The 15,129-nt window shown below is 47.0% G+C and overlaps 1 long non-coding RNA gene across 2 annotated transcripts; it reads left to right on the top strand.

The window, feature by feature from the left end:
• The first annotated feature begins 626 nt into the window (after positions 1–626).
• Positions 627–5,072, top strand: LOC109782228 (uncharacterized). Of its 2 annotated transcripts, none has more exons than XR_006670756.2 (11): positions 627–924; positions 1,073–1,932; positions 2,038–2,592; positions 2,682–2,888; positions 2,976–3,060; positions 3,220–3,392; positions 3,479–3,556; positions 3,660–3,792; positions 3,877–4,080; positions 4,181–4,359; positions 4,442–5,072. It is a non-coding gene; the product is annotated as an uncharacterized lncRNA (long non-coding RNA). The 2 variants fall into 2 exon arrangements; XR_002237463.3 differs by having other exon boundaries at positions 2,964–3,060.
• Positions 5,073–15,129: the final 10,057 nt, after the last annotated feature.

Genomic DNA, 15,129 nt, shown 5'->3' with positions numbered 1-15,129 from the left:
CCACTGCCTACCATCCCCATGCAGATGGATATGGAAATCATGTTGCCGATCAAAGCAAACGTTCTACTTCTAGTTATTCATGATTCAGGAAAGATTAAGTACTAGAGACCTATGAGTAGAAAGAACTTCCATGTGGATGATGCTTTATGCGTTTGTACTAAAAAATGATACTGAGAGCCTGCTATTTCTATTCTTCAGCTGTGATTTTAGACAGAGTTTCTAGTTCACACTGGTGGCATAGCTAGGAATAAAATGGAGGGTGTGCACACTAAAAAAAAACTACCTAATCTAAGTGTAACACAATATTCGGCAAAAGAATGACATAAATAGCTCAATCAAGGCTCACAACATTCTAGTTCAGGAAATATATTCCAAATGTGCAAATTTACAATACAACAAAAAGGTACAATATAAGTAGGAAGCAATGGACGCGGCGATTCGGCGTCTGGGCTCAGCTGCATCTGAAATCGCCACGGTCCAGAAAAGTCTTGGGATCTGAACAATATGTTTTGGCAGGCAGACTGGTAATTAAAGAATTGAGATATACTCTACATAACAGCCCGTGTATGTGGGCCCAATTTGTAGCATTGGCAGGCCGCACGAACGGCGCCAATCCTGATCCGTGGCCTAGGTAGTTACCTTTTCGTCTGAGCTAGGAACATGAACTGTGTACAGGACGTTATAGATTTCCTGAGATGTTTTGGGTAACCAAAAATCTGATGGGTTTGTGTGCAGCATGAATAACCCGATTAAAAAAATGAAAACTTAAACACAGCCCAAACAGACCCCCCCTCCCTTCAGTGACCCTACGCCGCTGGATTGAGCCAGGCCTCCTTCAGTCTCCCGCAGCAGCGGCGAGAGTCGCCGGCGGCAGCTAATGATGGAGGAGGCCGGGCTTGAGTTCCTGCAACACGCCGTCGACCGGTAAGTAGATCTGCATGCCGCCAAATATCTAATTTCCCCTTTGATTTGATTTGAGCTCGGGGGTAGGGATGAGCTGCTTGGGGATTCAACGTGATTGGGGATGGAATGACTGACTTCAATGGCGTCTCGCTGGGGATGTTTGCCGCAGTTTCCTCTAAGGGACGAGTTCGCCGACAGCTTGGACCACCCAGATCTGGTGCCGCTTGAGTTGTTGCAATCAGGTCGAGCTATTCAGGGTGGCAGTGTGAAGGAACTGATGCCTCTGAATGTGGGCAGTGTGCTGGCGGCAGCGGAGCTGCCGCGGAGAAGTGCGGCGAGCGCCGTCGGCGTGAGACATCCCCAACTGCTTCAGCACAATCCACTGACAGGGTTAACCCAGAGGCCCCTAGTTGGACTAAATGGTTTACTGAACTACTGAATTTTAAGTTTACAGTGTACTGTCCTACATTTTTGTGTGGTGATAAAAACTCTGTTATCCATTCAGATGTTTTTTTCTTCTGCTAATTCATTATAATGTGCAAAGAAAATGTAGAACAGATCCCCTGATGCATATTTGTTTGTGATTCATTCACACTGTTATGTGAACTGAAAACAAGTGTTGGCTGTAAACAAGATGCAAACAATCAAGGATGTTGGCAGTACTGAATCAGCAAAAAACATCGTATAATAAACCCCCAAAACAGAAATGTACATGTTCCGCATTAATAATTGGTGTGGTGAAAATTCAGGTTACGCCTGGGCAGTGCCCCTCCCGATAGGACACCATGCCCCTCTCGCATGAGTGCGCAGGAGCAGACAAATCAGAAGTATGCAAACGGTGGATGACGATGTGGGTTGTTGTGAAAAAAATAACAAAGCGTGACCAAGGGATCCAGACTGCCCCACTCTGGCCCCCGCTGTTTCTTTCCCCACTGAAATGCTTGCTGGTCGTGCGGCGGCGGCTTGAATCTCGGCACCGGAGGGGATGGAAGATGCCGGACTTGAGGTCCTGATTGATGCCATCGACCGGTAAGTGGATATGAGTACCGCAAAAATGTGTTATTCCACCGGATTTTTCTGTTTTGTGTGATTATTGGTGAGTGGCCTGACGCCATTAGCGCCGAGTTTGTATAGGTTTCCCCTACAGGAGGAGTTCACTGACAGTTTGGAACACCCAAATCCAGTGCCGCTTGCCTTGTTGTCGCCTGCCCAGGCGAATCCGGAGGGGGAAGGATGAACAGAATCTCGCCTCCGGAGAGGTGCGGGCAGCATGTCGGTGCTGGTGCCGCGGGCGGGACGAACCGCGGAGACCGACAGTGGCGAGAGACATCGCCCACTGCATCAGCGCGGTACACTGACAGGGTTAACCCAGAAGCCCCTGGGTGGACAAAAAAAGTTAGCTTAATTAATTAGGCCTAATTAATTCCGTTTGCGTTGCTTAAGCATGTATGTTGGCAGCAGCAAACTGTCGTGGACTATCTGGAGATATGGGGTATCTGATACCTGGTCAACACTCGTGGCAGCGGGCTAGGTTCTTCGGTTGGAAATGGTAATACAGAGGCTGATTAGTCAGCAAGGAGTGTGTTGGGCGAGAAGTACCCCCCTTCAGTTGGACTCAATCATGCTGAACCATCAGATGCCGATGTGCTTCGGTTCATTGGCAAGATGAATGGGTGCAGCGAAAGCATGGTACGAAAGTAAAGAATTAAAACTAATACCAATACTTTCATTCGAATTGCGTTCCAAAACAACATGACTAGGAAAGTTGTTTATTTCAGGAAATGATTCAAGAACTTTCATCCCCTGCTTGTTGTGGCATCTGGTCATGACATTAAAAGATGAACTGTCTCCTGGAGGGGAGGTGACATTAAACATAATGAGATGCATAGAGCGAATGCTAAGTGGAAAGGAACGAAGGATGTACCGTGGTCCTGAACTGTGGTTGGCTTGCGAGATGGAGACGCATTTTCGATCCACAGTTTATGGTATTGTGTCTGTTCATTTCAATTCTTTGTGATCCAGAATTTTTTGAGTTTGAACTGACGACTCAATTGTGTTAGGATGTCATGCAGGAAGAGCTTTGCAATGGACTGGGACTACATCACCATGATGATGAACTCTGAAAAGATGGGCTACAGAGTTGACTGGCTAAAGAAGGTAGGTGGACCATCTGCAGTGATTGTGGCCGTTGTTGGGTAGAGTTTATGATGCATTGTGGCTTGCTTGCTAACTGATTCTACATGTGAAAACTAATTTTCAGTTTCATGTTCCCGGTTCTATTTATGTATTGCTGGTCGTTATACATTTTGGATACAGAGAAGAAGATTATGATGATACTTGACCCAACGGAGACAGATCCGGCGGATGGGATAAAAAGGAAGCATGAGGGGCTGGCAAAGCAATTCCATGTTTGGTTCTGTACCCTTTTCAACGATATATTCAGTGCTGGGTTGGTTGAGAAGACCGAATGGAAATTCGTGTACCCTTTGGTGAGAACTGCTCCCATGCAATTAGTGAAACCATTAACAGTTGTGCATGCATGACCGAAATATATAACCAGAGATTATGACCACAGGGAGGATAGTGGGGGCGTATGTCGGGCACTACATCCTTCAGTTCACTGGTCTGTACCTGAGATCTACTGTAAGACCAGGTTCGGAAAAACAAATAAAATTTAGCCACATCGATGAGAAGTTGGAATTGCAGCAAAATACTGATTCATTACAAAACATTTGTTTTTCCTTTTTTTGTGACAGGAGCAGATCGAGTACCTTAGGAAGAAGTATTTATCCTTTTATCAAAAAAAAACTGCAGGTCATCCCTTGGGTGGCAGTGGGGTGCAAGGTGGCCTTCACATTAGAAATGGCGTTGAGAATGCAAATCCTACAGGTTGTTGATTGGTTTTTTTTGTGCCAATTAGCACAAACCATGTTAGTGAGACTGGTTGTGACACCATTTCGTGTTTTGCTATAGGGACAAGGCCTTGAGATCGAGAAATGTGCAGGCTAAGGCGGCGGCTGGAGTTCAGAAATGAAGATTAAGTTGGTTTGGGTGGTACTAGTTCAGGTGCCGGGAATATGGAAACAGATGAGTACAATGCGTTTGCTGGAACTGGCAACCAAATTGGAATTCCTGATGGGGTTGTGGCGGGCGAACGGGCAAAATTGGAACATGAATGTGAGGCATAAACACAACTAAGATAGTAGAAAAAGTTGTAAACTTAAAGAAACACATGCAATAATAAAACTGTTGGTTCTAACATTGTTTTGCTGTGTAGATGCTCGGTTCACTGGGATTCTTCCAGCTCGAGTGTGAGAGGGGGGTAACGGTACAGCCATACAGGTGCAGGGGTTCCTCCAATACCCGATGAAGAACAGTGTGCACGCGTGCGCACACTTGCTGCTGCGGCGCTAGATATGGTTGACCGAGCAATAAACAATCCTGAAATATTTGAAGGTTGTAGTTTCACTTGTTAATAACAGGGCTTTTCATCTCAGTGTCTCTCTGATTGCTGACAAATTTTAATTCTGTATGGCAGTGGTATTTGATCACGCCAGAAGTCTGCTGGAGAGGGTTCGCGGCATAGATTAAAATAGCCCGCGAAATAGCCGCGATAGCTGCGCTATAGCTGCCCAGGAGCCTTGCCGCTACGCTATGGCTGCTGCCGCGAAATCCTCCGCAACTCCCTGTAAATGGTTCAGCAATGAGCAAAACCCTCCGGAAATCATCTCTCCCGTCAGAAAAATTTCCGCTATTTGCCGTGATTGCGCGCTATGGCAGCCGCTATAGCTGCTGGGAGAGGCCGCCGCGAAATCGTTTCTCCCGCGATTTTAATCTGTGGTTCGCGGTGGATCAGGAGATGGCGCGAGCTAAAAAATGTGACTGGCTAGTTGAAGATGAAAAGAAAAAGGGTAGCTTTGCGGGTGAGAGTCGAACCTCCGCAATCTGATAGTTCCAGCCTATGACCATGAATCTTCTGCGCAGCAGGCGCGTTGAAAGCCGCAGGATTCGGCGTGCCAGCAGGTGCATACATTAGCCAAAAGACATTTGTTAGCGAACAGGAGAGGGTACCTAATATTCATTTGGATGAGACTAAATCAAAAACATTACCTCATACAGGGCAATCAGTGAACCCGCGTGCTCGGCAGCATACAAATCGCCCTTGCAGTGACTTGAAAAGCTGGTCAGCAAACTTGAACATGTCCAACTGCATTGCATTCTTCATTTGTGACATCTGCCTTATTGCTCTGGTGTTTTGCTGCTTCAGGATCATCATGACCTCGTCTGCTACCTTAAACATGTCGCCGTGTGTGAGGGCATAAACATGGTAGATTCTAGCCTTACGACATAGTATGGCTGATTGTGAAAAAGCATACCAGTTTTGGGTGAGTACCACATTTGCGGCTAGGTTTGCGGAAAACCACCAACTCGTTAATCCTTTGCAAAAAACACCGCAAAATCACTTAAGTCGTTGCAAAAAGCACTGATCGGGTGATTTGGGCCGTTTAATCACTTTCTTACAAGTGGGCCCAGATTGTAAGGAGCTTAGATGGCAAAAAGTTGACATACACACCCCTGAAATAAATAAATAAATGCAATCAACTCCCTAATATACACAACAGCCAGCCCAGAGCAATTTTGACCGGGTCTTCTCTGCCTCAAAGCGCAGCCGCGGCGCCCCCGGCCATGCCATCTGGTAGGCACGACGGTGCTCTGCTCGCCGTCCGCTGGGATTCTTCTCCTCCAGCACATCCTTGGCGCTCGCGGCCTGGGGTCGCTGCCGCCATTCTTTCTGGTGCTCGTCGGCGAGAGCGTGCCGGTGGACCTCCATGGCGGACGCCGCACGGCGGCACACGGGCCGGCACTGCTCCTCTACTTCGTCTCTCGCCAGGTGATCCACATCACCGATCCGGCCGCCGCATGAGGAGTGTCTGACGGCCCACGACATCGTTTCCCCAAACTGGCCCGAGCTCCCCTCCGCACGCCACCTCCCCAATGACTCTCCACGGGCCTCCTCCTCCGCTCCGCGGCCGTCCGCGTGGACGAGGTCCGCCTCCGACGCCTCTCCACCGAAGCCGCCAGTGCTCGGCGTGCTGGACATTGGCGGCGCCAAGCGGCGGCCAGTGCGGCTTCCGAGAAGGGTGGCGGCGCAGCGAGTCATCGACGAGCACCGCGCCTCCTTCGACGAACATGACGGGATGAGCGGCGGCAGGAAGATGGTCGGCGACCTGCTGGACATGCAGGCGGTAGAGGCCAGCCGTGACCACGCCGCCGGCGACGCAGAACTCATACAAATACACGCGAGGGGGGAGGGGGTCTGATTGCTTTTGTTTTTTAGATCTAGGGGTGTGTGTGTAATTTTTTCGCTAAGTCAATCCTTACAATCTGGGCCCACTTGTAAGAAAGTGATTAAACGGGTCAAATCACCCGATCAGTGCTTTTTACAACGACTTAAGCGATTTTGTGGTGTTTTTTGCAATGGATTAACGAGTTGATGGTTTTCCGCAAATCTAGCCACAAATGTGGTGGTTTCTTGCAATTGACTCGTTTTGGGTACTGCTGTGGTTGGCGAAATCCATTGACACTTCCGGAACCATGCGATATGGATTGCCGGTGTTACCCTGAACCCTGCTTGGTTGGCAGGTTTGATCTGGAAGTGGCAAAAGACCGTTACAGCCATCCGTCGACGGTGACGGCTCGGTATGGGACACGAAAACGCATCAGCCATTTGCGTGAATTCTGTTCCGCCTTAGCTAAACGGCAGTGTCCGCATTTAATGCTGCCAACGGCCTGATTATTTTAGTCAGCATACATCTCCAATACCCATATGAATACGAGTCCAGGCTCAGATCCAAATGCACATCTGACAGGAGAGATTTAGGGAGCATCGGAGCCCGGGCTCCGAATTGAATATCCCAGAAGCAATAGCATAAATTATTCAATTGTATATAAGCAGGAAGCATCATTGCATGATTTGCATCAATGGCAATATGACATGAACATGATGGACATCAATGGCAATATAAGGAGGAGCATTGTAGGCATCAATTATTCACCTTCATATTCCCAGAATTGCTAAGAAGAATTGCAGGAAGATCAATTGTACCTTGCAAACTTGCTACGGCAGGTCGACAGTATCTGTCTAGCGCCGCGGCGGAGGGAGCGATGGTGCAGACTGCGGAGGCCAAGCAGATTGGAGGTGAGCCGGCGAGGGGAGGGGGCTGTGCGGCTGCCTAGCTGGCGTCGGCGTCTCAGCCACAGCCAACAGGGGACAAGAAATGGGGAGCGGGGGGCAGATGGCGAGGGGAAATAGTGGGCCAGAGGGGAGCGGGTGGCCGACCAGCGACGTCTGGAACCGGAGCGCCCAAGCGGGGCAGCAGCGATGCCCAAGGGAGGGGAGCAGCACTGGCTGCATGCTCGAAGATGAACAGTGGCGGCATTAGGTCTTGCGTTCCTCTTGTTAGAGTAGTCATTATGGTATACGACTTCTAGTCCAAGTCAGTTTTGTACCCTTACCCTAAGTCGGTTTGTACCCTCTTATATACTCTTGTATGCCGCACCAAATCATCAATAAGCAACAGTTTTATTCAGCTTTCATGGTATCAGATACCGGTCCTAGGGTTTAGGGTATGGCTCCGCCAACGCCACAGCCGCCGCCGCCGCCCGGCTACTTCGAGCGCCGGGCCGCACTCATCGCCAAGGCTGCCAACGCCGCGGCCGCTTCTCTCTCGGCTCTCACCATAGCTCCACAAAACTACCCTGCACCCATCCTCGCCGCACCAATATCTCTTGCTGACACAATCTCCGACGTCAGCCCCTACATCCCCATAGTTCTTGATCTCGCCGCCCACAACTACTACCATTGGAGACATCTCTTCGATCTCCACCTCGGCCGCTGCAACCTGCGCTCGCATGTCGCCGCCAACTGTCTTCCCCGCCCCGACGATCCGCAATGGTTGAAAGACGATCTCGCGATCGTCCAGTGGTTCTACACCCGCATCACCACCGAGATCTTCAACATGCTCGATCACGACGGCGCCACCGCTGCCAACATCTGGCACTCCCTCCGTCAGCTCTTCCAAAGCAACACCGACGCTCGGAAAAACGCTCTCCACACCGAGCTTCGCAATATGGTGCAAGGAGACGCCCCGGTGAACCTGTTCTGCCAGCGCGTTAAGACCATTGGTGATGAGCTCCGCGAACTAGGCGATACAGTTAGCGACTCACAGCTAATCAATATCGTCGTCGTCGGCCTCAGCGAAGACTTTGACAAGCAAGCCTCGTTCATACCGATGATACGGCCCCCTCCTACCTTCGCTGAAGTTCGTTCCTTGCTACAACTCGCGGCGGAAACACAAGCTCGCAAGGACTCTCGCCCCAAGGTCTTTCATGCTGCGGCTCATCCTCCTCTGTCGTCTACACCAGCGCCGCCTTCCAGGCCGGCTCCTGCCGCCGGGCCGTCCGCATCGTCATCTGTTCAACCGCCCCCAGGCTGGCGTCCTAGTCCGAACTACCGCGGCAAAAACCCTATCTACAGGCCGCCGTCGACTCGTTCAGTTCCGCCTACGACATCACCAGCACCGAGTCCTGCACCACCCACCAGTGCTCCATCTGCGGTTGCATGGCGGCCTCCTCATGATCCTTGGACGGGGCTTGTTCAAGCATGGCCCATGCCCTGGTCCGCTCCGTCCACCCTCGGTGCTCCGCCGGCATACTCAGGTGCCTGGCAACCCGGCCTTCGGCCGCCTACTGGTGCTCCCGGGGTTCTCAACCCCCGACAGCCGGCCAATGCCTATCACGCCGCCCCGACGTATGCTCCTTATGGTCATTACAGCACCGACGGCGACGCCTACTACACACCTCAGCCGACCCTGCTCCCGACGCCACCCCCACCATAGCCGGCCAATGCCTACTACACTCCCCAGCCGGCCAATGCCTACTACACTCCCCAGCCGGCCCTACTGCCTTCACCATCGTATCCGCCGGCACTGCTTCCGACGCCACCCTCACCTACGACGCCGAGCTGGGATCAAGCTGCCTTTCTCCAGGCCATGAATAACTTTGCTGCACAAGGAAACTCAGGTACGGATTGGATCTTTGATTCAGGGGCCTCTAGTCATATGTCTGCATCTAGTAATTGGTTATCTTCTTGCACTAAATCTCCTTTCCCTTCCATTATCCTTGGAGATGGATCATCTATTCCTATATATTGTGTTGGTCAGGCTCAACTTCCCTCTTCCACCAAACCTCTTTTACTTCGCGATGTTCTAGTTGCACCCGCCCTCATTAAAAATCTTATCTCCGTTCGCCAATTTACTTGCGACAATCTAGTTTCGGCTGAATTTGACCCTTTTGGTTTATCTGTGAAGGATTACCTGACCAAGGCCGAGATCGCTCGCTTCAATAGCTCCGGTGATCTTTATTCTCTTAATGGAGTTCCTGCCGCCACCCCTCCAACATCCATGCTGGCCTCCGTCGATCTCTGGCATCGTCGCTTGGGCCATCCCAACCCCGCCGTCTTAGCTTCTATGCTTAGTGAATTTACCATACCATGTAATAGGGACTCTCATAATTCTGTGTTTTGCGAGTCTTGTCAATTAGGCAAACATGTGCGTCTTCCCTTTAGTTCCTCTAGTTCTTGTAGCACTTATCCCTTTGAATTAATACATTGTGATTTATGGACCTCTCCCATTGCAAGTGTTTCGGGTTTTAAATACTACCTTGTTATCCTAGATGATTTCACCCACTTTGTCTGGACTTTTCCTCTACGCAACAAATCCGAGGTCCATTCTCTTTTCCTTAATTTTCAACGCTATGTGTCTGTTCACTTCTTCCTCCCAATTCGCTTTATCCAATGTGACAATGGTCGCGAGTTTGATAACATTAAAAATCATACTTTCTTCTTACAACATGGCATCCTGCTTAGGTTCTCATGTCCCTACACCTCCCCTCAAAATGGTAAAGCAGAACGCTCTCTTCGCACCCTCAATGATATAGTTCGCACTCTCCTCATTCAATCATCTATGCCTCCCAAGTTTTGGGCTGAAGCCCTACACATGGCCACCTTCCTTCTAAATATTCGACCTTCTAAAACTAAACCCAACACTACTCCCTATTATTCCCTCTTTCTTTCCCACCCCGACTACTCCGCGGTTCGTGTGTTCGGCTGTCTCTGTTTTCCCAATGCCTACGCCACTTCTGCAAATAAATTGTCACCACGCTCTATCCCATGTGCTTTTCTCGGCTTCTCTGATGAGCACAAAGGCTATCGCTGTCTCGACCTTCACACCGGACACGTTTATGTCTCTCGTCATGTCACGTTTGCTGAGCACATTTTTCCTTTCTCACAACGCACTACTACACCATCCAACACCCCTAGCTCCGCAAACACCCCCTCTCCCCGTCCTTTCCAACTATATACTCCCCTACCTGCCAAACACAACTTATCACCACCACCATTAACACCCACCATAGCCAATCCCAACCATACACTCACCCCACCCGAGACGTCCCCAACACCCCCGACCTCTGCTCCCTCCCCAACACCCCCGGCCCCTACTCCCACTCCACCACCCAGCCCTGCTCCCACTCCACCACCCAGCCCTACTCCTTCGTCCGACTCTTCCGCTGCGCCGGACTCACCAGTACCCACCTTACCCCCTCGTGCTATTCCTACAGCAGCCCCGATTAATGATCATCGCATGCGTACTAGGGCCAAATCAGGAATTCATCAACCCTAAGACCGCCTAAACCTTCATACCTCTGTATGTCTCACTTCTCTTCCAAAGAATTACAAAACTGCTCTACTTGATCCCAATTGGGCCGCTGCCATGCAAGAAGAATATAATGCTTTACTTCAAAACAACACCTGGCAACTTGTTCCTCGTCCTCCCAATACAAATATTGTTTCTGGCAAATGGATTTTTCGCCAAAAGTTCCACTCCGATGGGAGCCTCTCACGATATAAAGCCAGGTGGGTTTGTCGTGGCTTTTCTCAGCAACAAGGAATTGATTACGAAGAAACCTTCTCTCCTGTTGTTAAACCTAGCACCATTCGCACCGTTCTTAGTGTTGCTGTCTCCTCTTCATGGCCCATTCACCAACTTGATGTTAAAAATGCTTTCCTCCATGGTTCCCTTCAAGAAACTGTCTACTGCCAGCAACCTCTGGGTTTTGAAAATCCATCCTTTCCAACTCATGTATGTCTTCTTCAGAAATCTCTCTACGGTCTTAAACAGGCCCCACGAGCTTGGTTTCAACGCTTCTCCTCCTTCATTCAAACAATAGGCTTCACTCCATCTCTCTCCGACACCTCTCTTTTTGTGTATCATCAAACTTCTGACACTGCCTATTTACTTCTCTATGTAGATGATGTCATTCTTACCGCCTCCTCTCAAAAGTTCTTAGATCATATTGTCTCTCTTCTTAGATCTGGATTTTCTATGACTGACCTAGGACTCCTTCATCATTTCTTAGGCATTGCTGTTGTTCGAGATTCCTCCAGCCTTTTTCTTTCCCAACGCCAGTATATTCTTGATCTTCTTAATCGTGCTGGTATGCTTGACTGTCAATCATCTCGCACTCCTGTCGATACTAGTTTTAAACTTTCGGCTACCGGTGAACCCTTTTCCGATCCTACTCTCTATCGTAGCCTAACAGGTGCTCTCCAATATCTCACCATTACTCGTCCTGAAATCTCTTTTGCTGTTCAACAAGCATGTCTCTATATGCATGATCCCCGGGTTCCTCACTATAATCATGTTAAACGCATTCTTCGGTATTTAAAAGGAACTCTCAATCATGGTCTCCACCTCAATAATTCTTCTCCAAACTCGCTTACCGCATACTCTGATGCAGACTGGGCTGGTTGTCCTGACACTCGAAGGTCCACTTCCGGTTTTTGTGTTTTTCTTGGTAACAATTTGATTTCTTGGTCTTCGAAAAGACAGGTTACAGTCTCACGTTCGTCGGCCGAGGCTGAATATCGCGCTGTGGCACATGCCGTTGCAGATACAATCTGGATTCGGCAGTTACTCTCCGAGCTACACAGGCCTATTGAGCAGGCCACTATTGTCTACTATGACAACATATCAGCAGTCTACATGACTAGCAATCCAGTTCAACATCGACGCACAAAGCATATTGAGATTGATATTCATTTTGTTCGTGAAAAGGTTGCTCTTGGTCAGGTTCGGGTGCTTCATGTTCCTTCTACGGCTCAGTTTGCTGACATTTTCACCAAGGCACTGCCTACTAAGCCGTTTCAAGATATCTGTTTCAGTCTCAACGTCGTCGAGCCTGCCGTTGATACTGCGGGGGGATGTTAGAGTAGTCATTATGGTATACGACTTCCAGTCCAAGTCAGTTTTGTACCCCTACCCCAAGTCGGTTTGTACCCTCTTATATACTCTTGTATGCCGCACCAAATCATCAATAAGCAACAGTTTTATTCAGCTTTCACCTCTCTGTCGATAGGAGACCAAGTGATGAGAGTGGGTTGCTGCCTTGCTGGGCTTAGCCTGATGGCTGCTGATTTTGGACCTCGAAATCTGCAAAATATGACATGATAAAATATTTCTTAGAATTCTGGGTGTGCCATGGCCAACGTTTTGGCTACCGAATCCCAACAAAATTCCGAGAGTGGGTTGCTGCCTTACTGGGCTTAGCCTGATGGCTGCTGATTTTGGACCTCGAAATCTGCAAAATATGAAATGATAAAATATTTCTTAGAATTCTGGGTGTGCCATGGCCAACGTTTTGGCTACCGAATCCCAACAAAATTTCGAGGGTGGGCGAGAAACGCGGATACCGTGGTTACCGCAAAATTCCGAGAAAAAACCGCTCGAATTTTCAAAACATAATTTGAATTCAAAATTTTCTGAGATAGGAATATATTAGTTCGGAGCTCAAAAAGTTCACAAAGTCGTTGTTGGTGCAGTGGCAGGTTCTCCCCATCTTTACCTAATATTAAAGGGAGGAGATTTTCATAGTTCTCCATACGCACTACTGGAATTTTTCTCTTTGCCGAGTGTTAGGCTCTTTGCCGAGTGCATTATATCGGACACTCGGCAATATTATCTTTGCCGAGTACCTAACTCGGCAAAAATGTGAAACACGGCAAACATGCAATTTGCCTAGTGTTGTGGATAAAACACTCGGTAAAACAATAAAACACGGCAAACAGGGCTTTACCGAGTGTCACACTCGGCAAAGGGGGTCTTCGCTAAACTGCATGGTTTTGGCTGTACAGGTTGCATACGACCTCGGATGAAGATGGTCCAAAGATCAAATTTGTTCATTTTGACGAGACGGATAGTTTTCATGTTGAAAACCTTTTCATTTAAGCCATATTAATTACACTTTTTGGCATGCTAAATATCAATATAGTCTCAAATGACCAAGGTGATGGCCATATTCATTGCATAGTTTATTATAATGTTCCCAAATTAGACACATAGGTGCATATTAACATTACAAACAATGTTGCTAAATAGAGTTTCCTACTTTTTTATACAAAAAAATCAATTTTCATTTTCTCAATGTCAAAACTAGGTGTTTTTTGTGAAGCAACTACAAAAATCAGGGTGCAAAATGGCACCACCATAATTATCACAGTAAGTAGACCATATTTTGTGCACAATTCCTAAGTTTCATGGATTTTCTAGTTTTCTAGCTACTTTCGCACATTTAAATGACTTTATGTCAATTTCCCGAAAGTAATTCAAAATTGAACTGCAAGTGTGTGATAGCTCAGTCATAAAAATTAGCAAAAAATATTTCTAGATACACAAGTAGTCATTATATGGGAGAACCACTTAGAGTTTTGTGAGATTCAACCCTTTGTGATGAATAGCCATGTTGACCATCTTGACCCGTGTTTGAAAAATGAAAGAAAAAGAATACAAGTTTAAAAAGTGCAATCCTTTCGCATGGAGTCCTTTTATGTGTACCAGTTGCGAGGAAAAATATCAAACTTTCAATATTATAAATTTGAAAAAAAAATCCTTCACAAAACGGGCTAACGTGTATGAACATTCATGGCTTTCAAGTCAAAGGACAAAGGTGATGGTCATATTCATTGCATAGTTTATTATAATGTCCCCAAATTGGACAGATAGGTGCATCTTGACATTAGAAACAATGTTACCAAATAGGGTTTTCTACTTTTTTGTACAAAAAAATCAATTTTCATTTTCTAAGTGTCCAAAATGGGTGTTTTTTGTGAAGCAAGTACAAAAATCAGGGTGCAAAATGGCACCACTCCAATTATCACAGTAAGTAGATCATATTTTATGCACAATTCCCAAGTTTCATGGATTTTCTAGTTTTCTAGCTACTTTCGCACATTTAAATGACTTTATGTCAATTTCCCGAAAGTAATTCAAAATTGAACTGCAACTGTGTGATAGCTCAGTCATAAAAATTAGCAAAAATTATTTTTAGATATACAAGTAGTCATTATATGGGAGAACCACTTAGAGTTTTGTGAGATTCAACCCGTTGTGATGAATAGCCATGTCGACCAATTTGACCCTGTTTTAGAAAAAAATAAAAGAAAAAGAATACAAGTTTAAAAAATGCAATCCTTTCGCATGAAGTCCTTTTATGTGTACTAGTTGCGAGGAAAAATACCAAATTTTCAATATAACTAATTTGAAAAAAAAATCCTTCACAAAACGGGCTATCGTGTCTGAACTTTCATGACTTTCAAGTTAAATGACCAAGGTGATGGCCATATCAAGTTAAACGTCCGAATTAGACATACAAGTGCATATTGCCATTAAAAACAATGTTATCAAATAGAGTTTCCAACTTTTCTGTAAAAGAAAATTATTTTTCATTTTTAAGTGTCAAAAATGGTATTTTTTGTAAAGTAAGGTGCAAAATGGTACCACTCCAACTTTCAAGTAAGTAGACCTTACATTATGCTTAATTCCGACGTTTTATGAATTTTTTAGTTTTTTAGCTACTTCCACAATTTAAATGACTTTATGCATTTTTTTATCAGGTCTTTTCCGAGAGCAACACTCGGTAAAATGTGCCTGTCTCTGATTAGTTGGGAGCTAGTGCCACGGATCGATGACATGGCAAGCAGACAACCACACATCTCGTATCTCATGCTTTCTCTCCATGCATCAGAACCACACACGTCTCTATCACAAACAAACACAAACACACATGCATGCCACGCACAGCCACACACACACCTTATCTTCTGTCCCTCTC

Source organism: Aegilops tauschii, chromosome 2 (genome assembly GCF_002575655.3).
Source record: "Aegilops tauschii subsp. strangulata cultivar AL8/78 chromosome 2, Aet v6.0, whole genome shotgun sequence".
Taxonomy (NCBI): Eukaryota; Viridiplantae; Streptophyta; class Magnoliopsida; order Poales; family Poaceae; genus Aegilops; species Aegilops tauschii.
The sequence above is the reverse complement of the archived record's forward strand: the minus strand, read 5'-3'. Positions and strand labels throughout refer to the sequence as shown.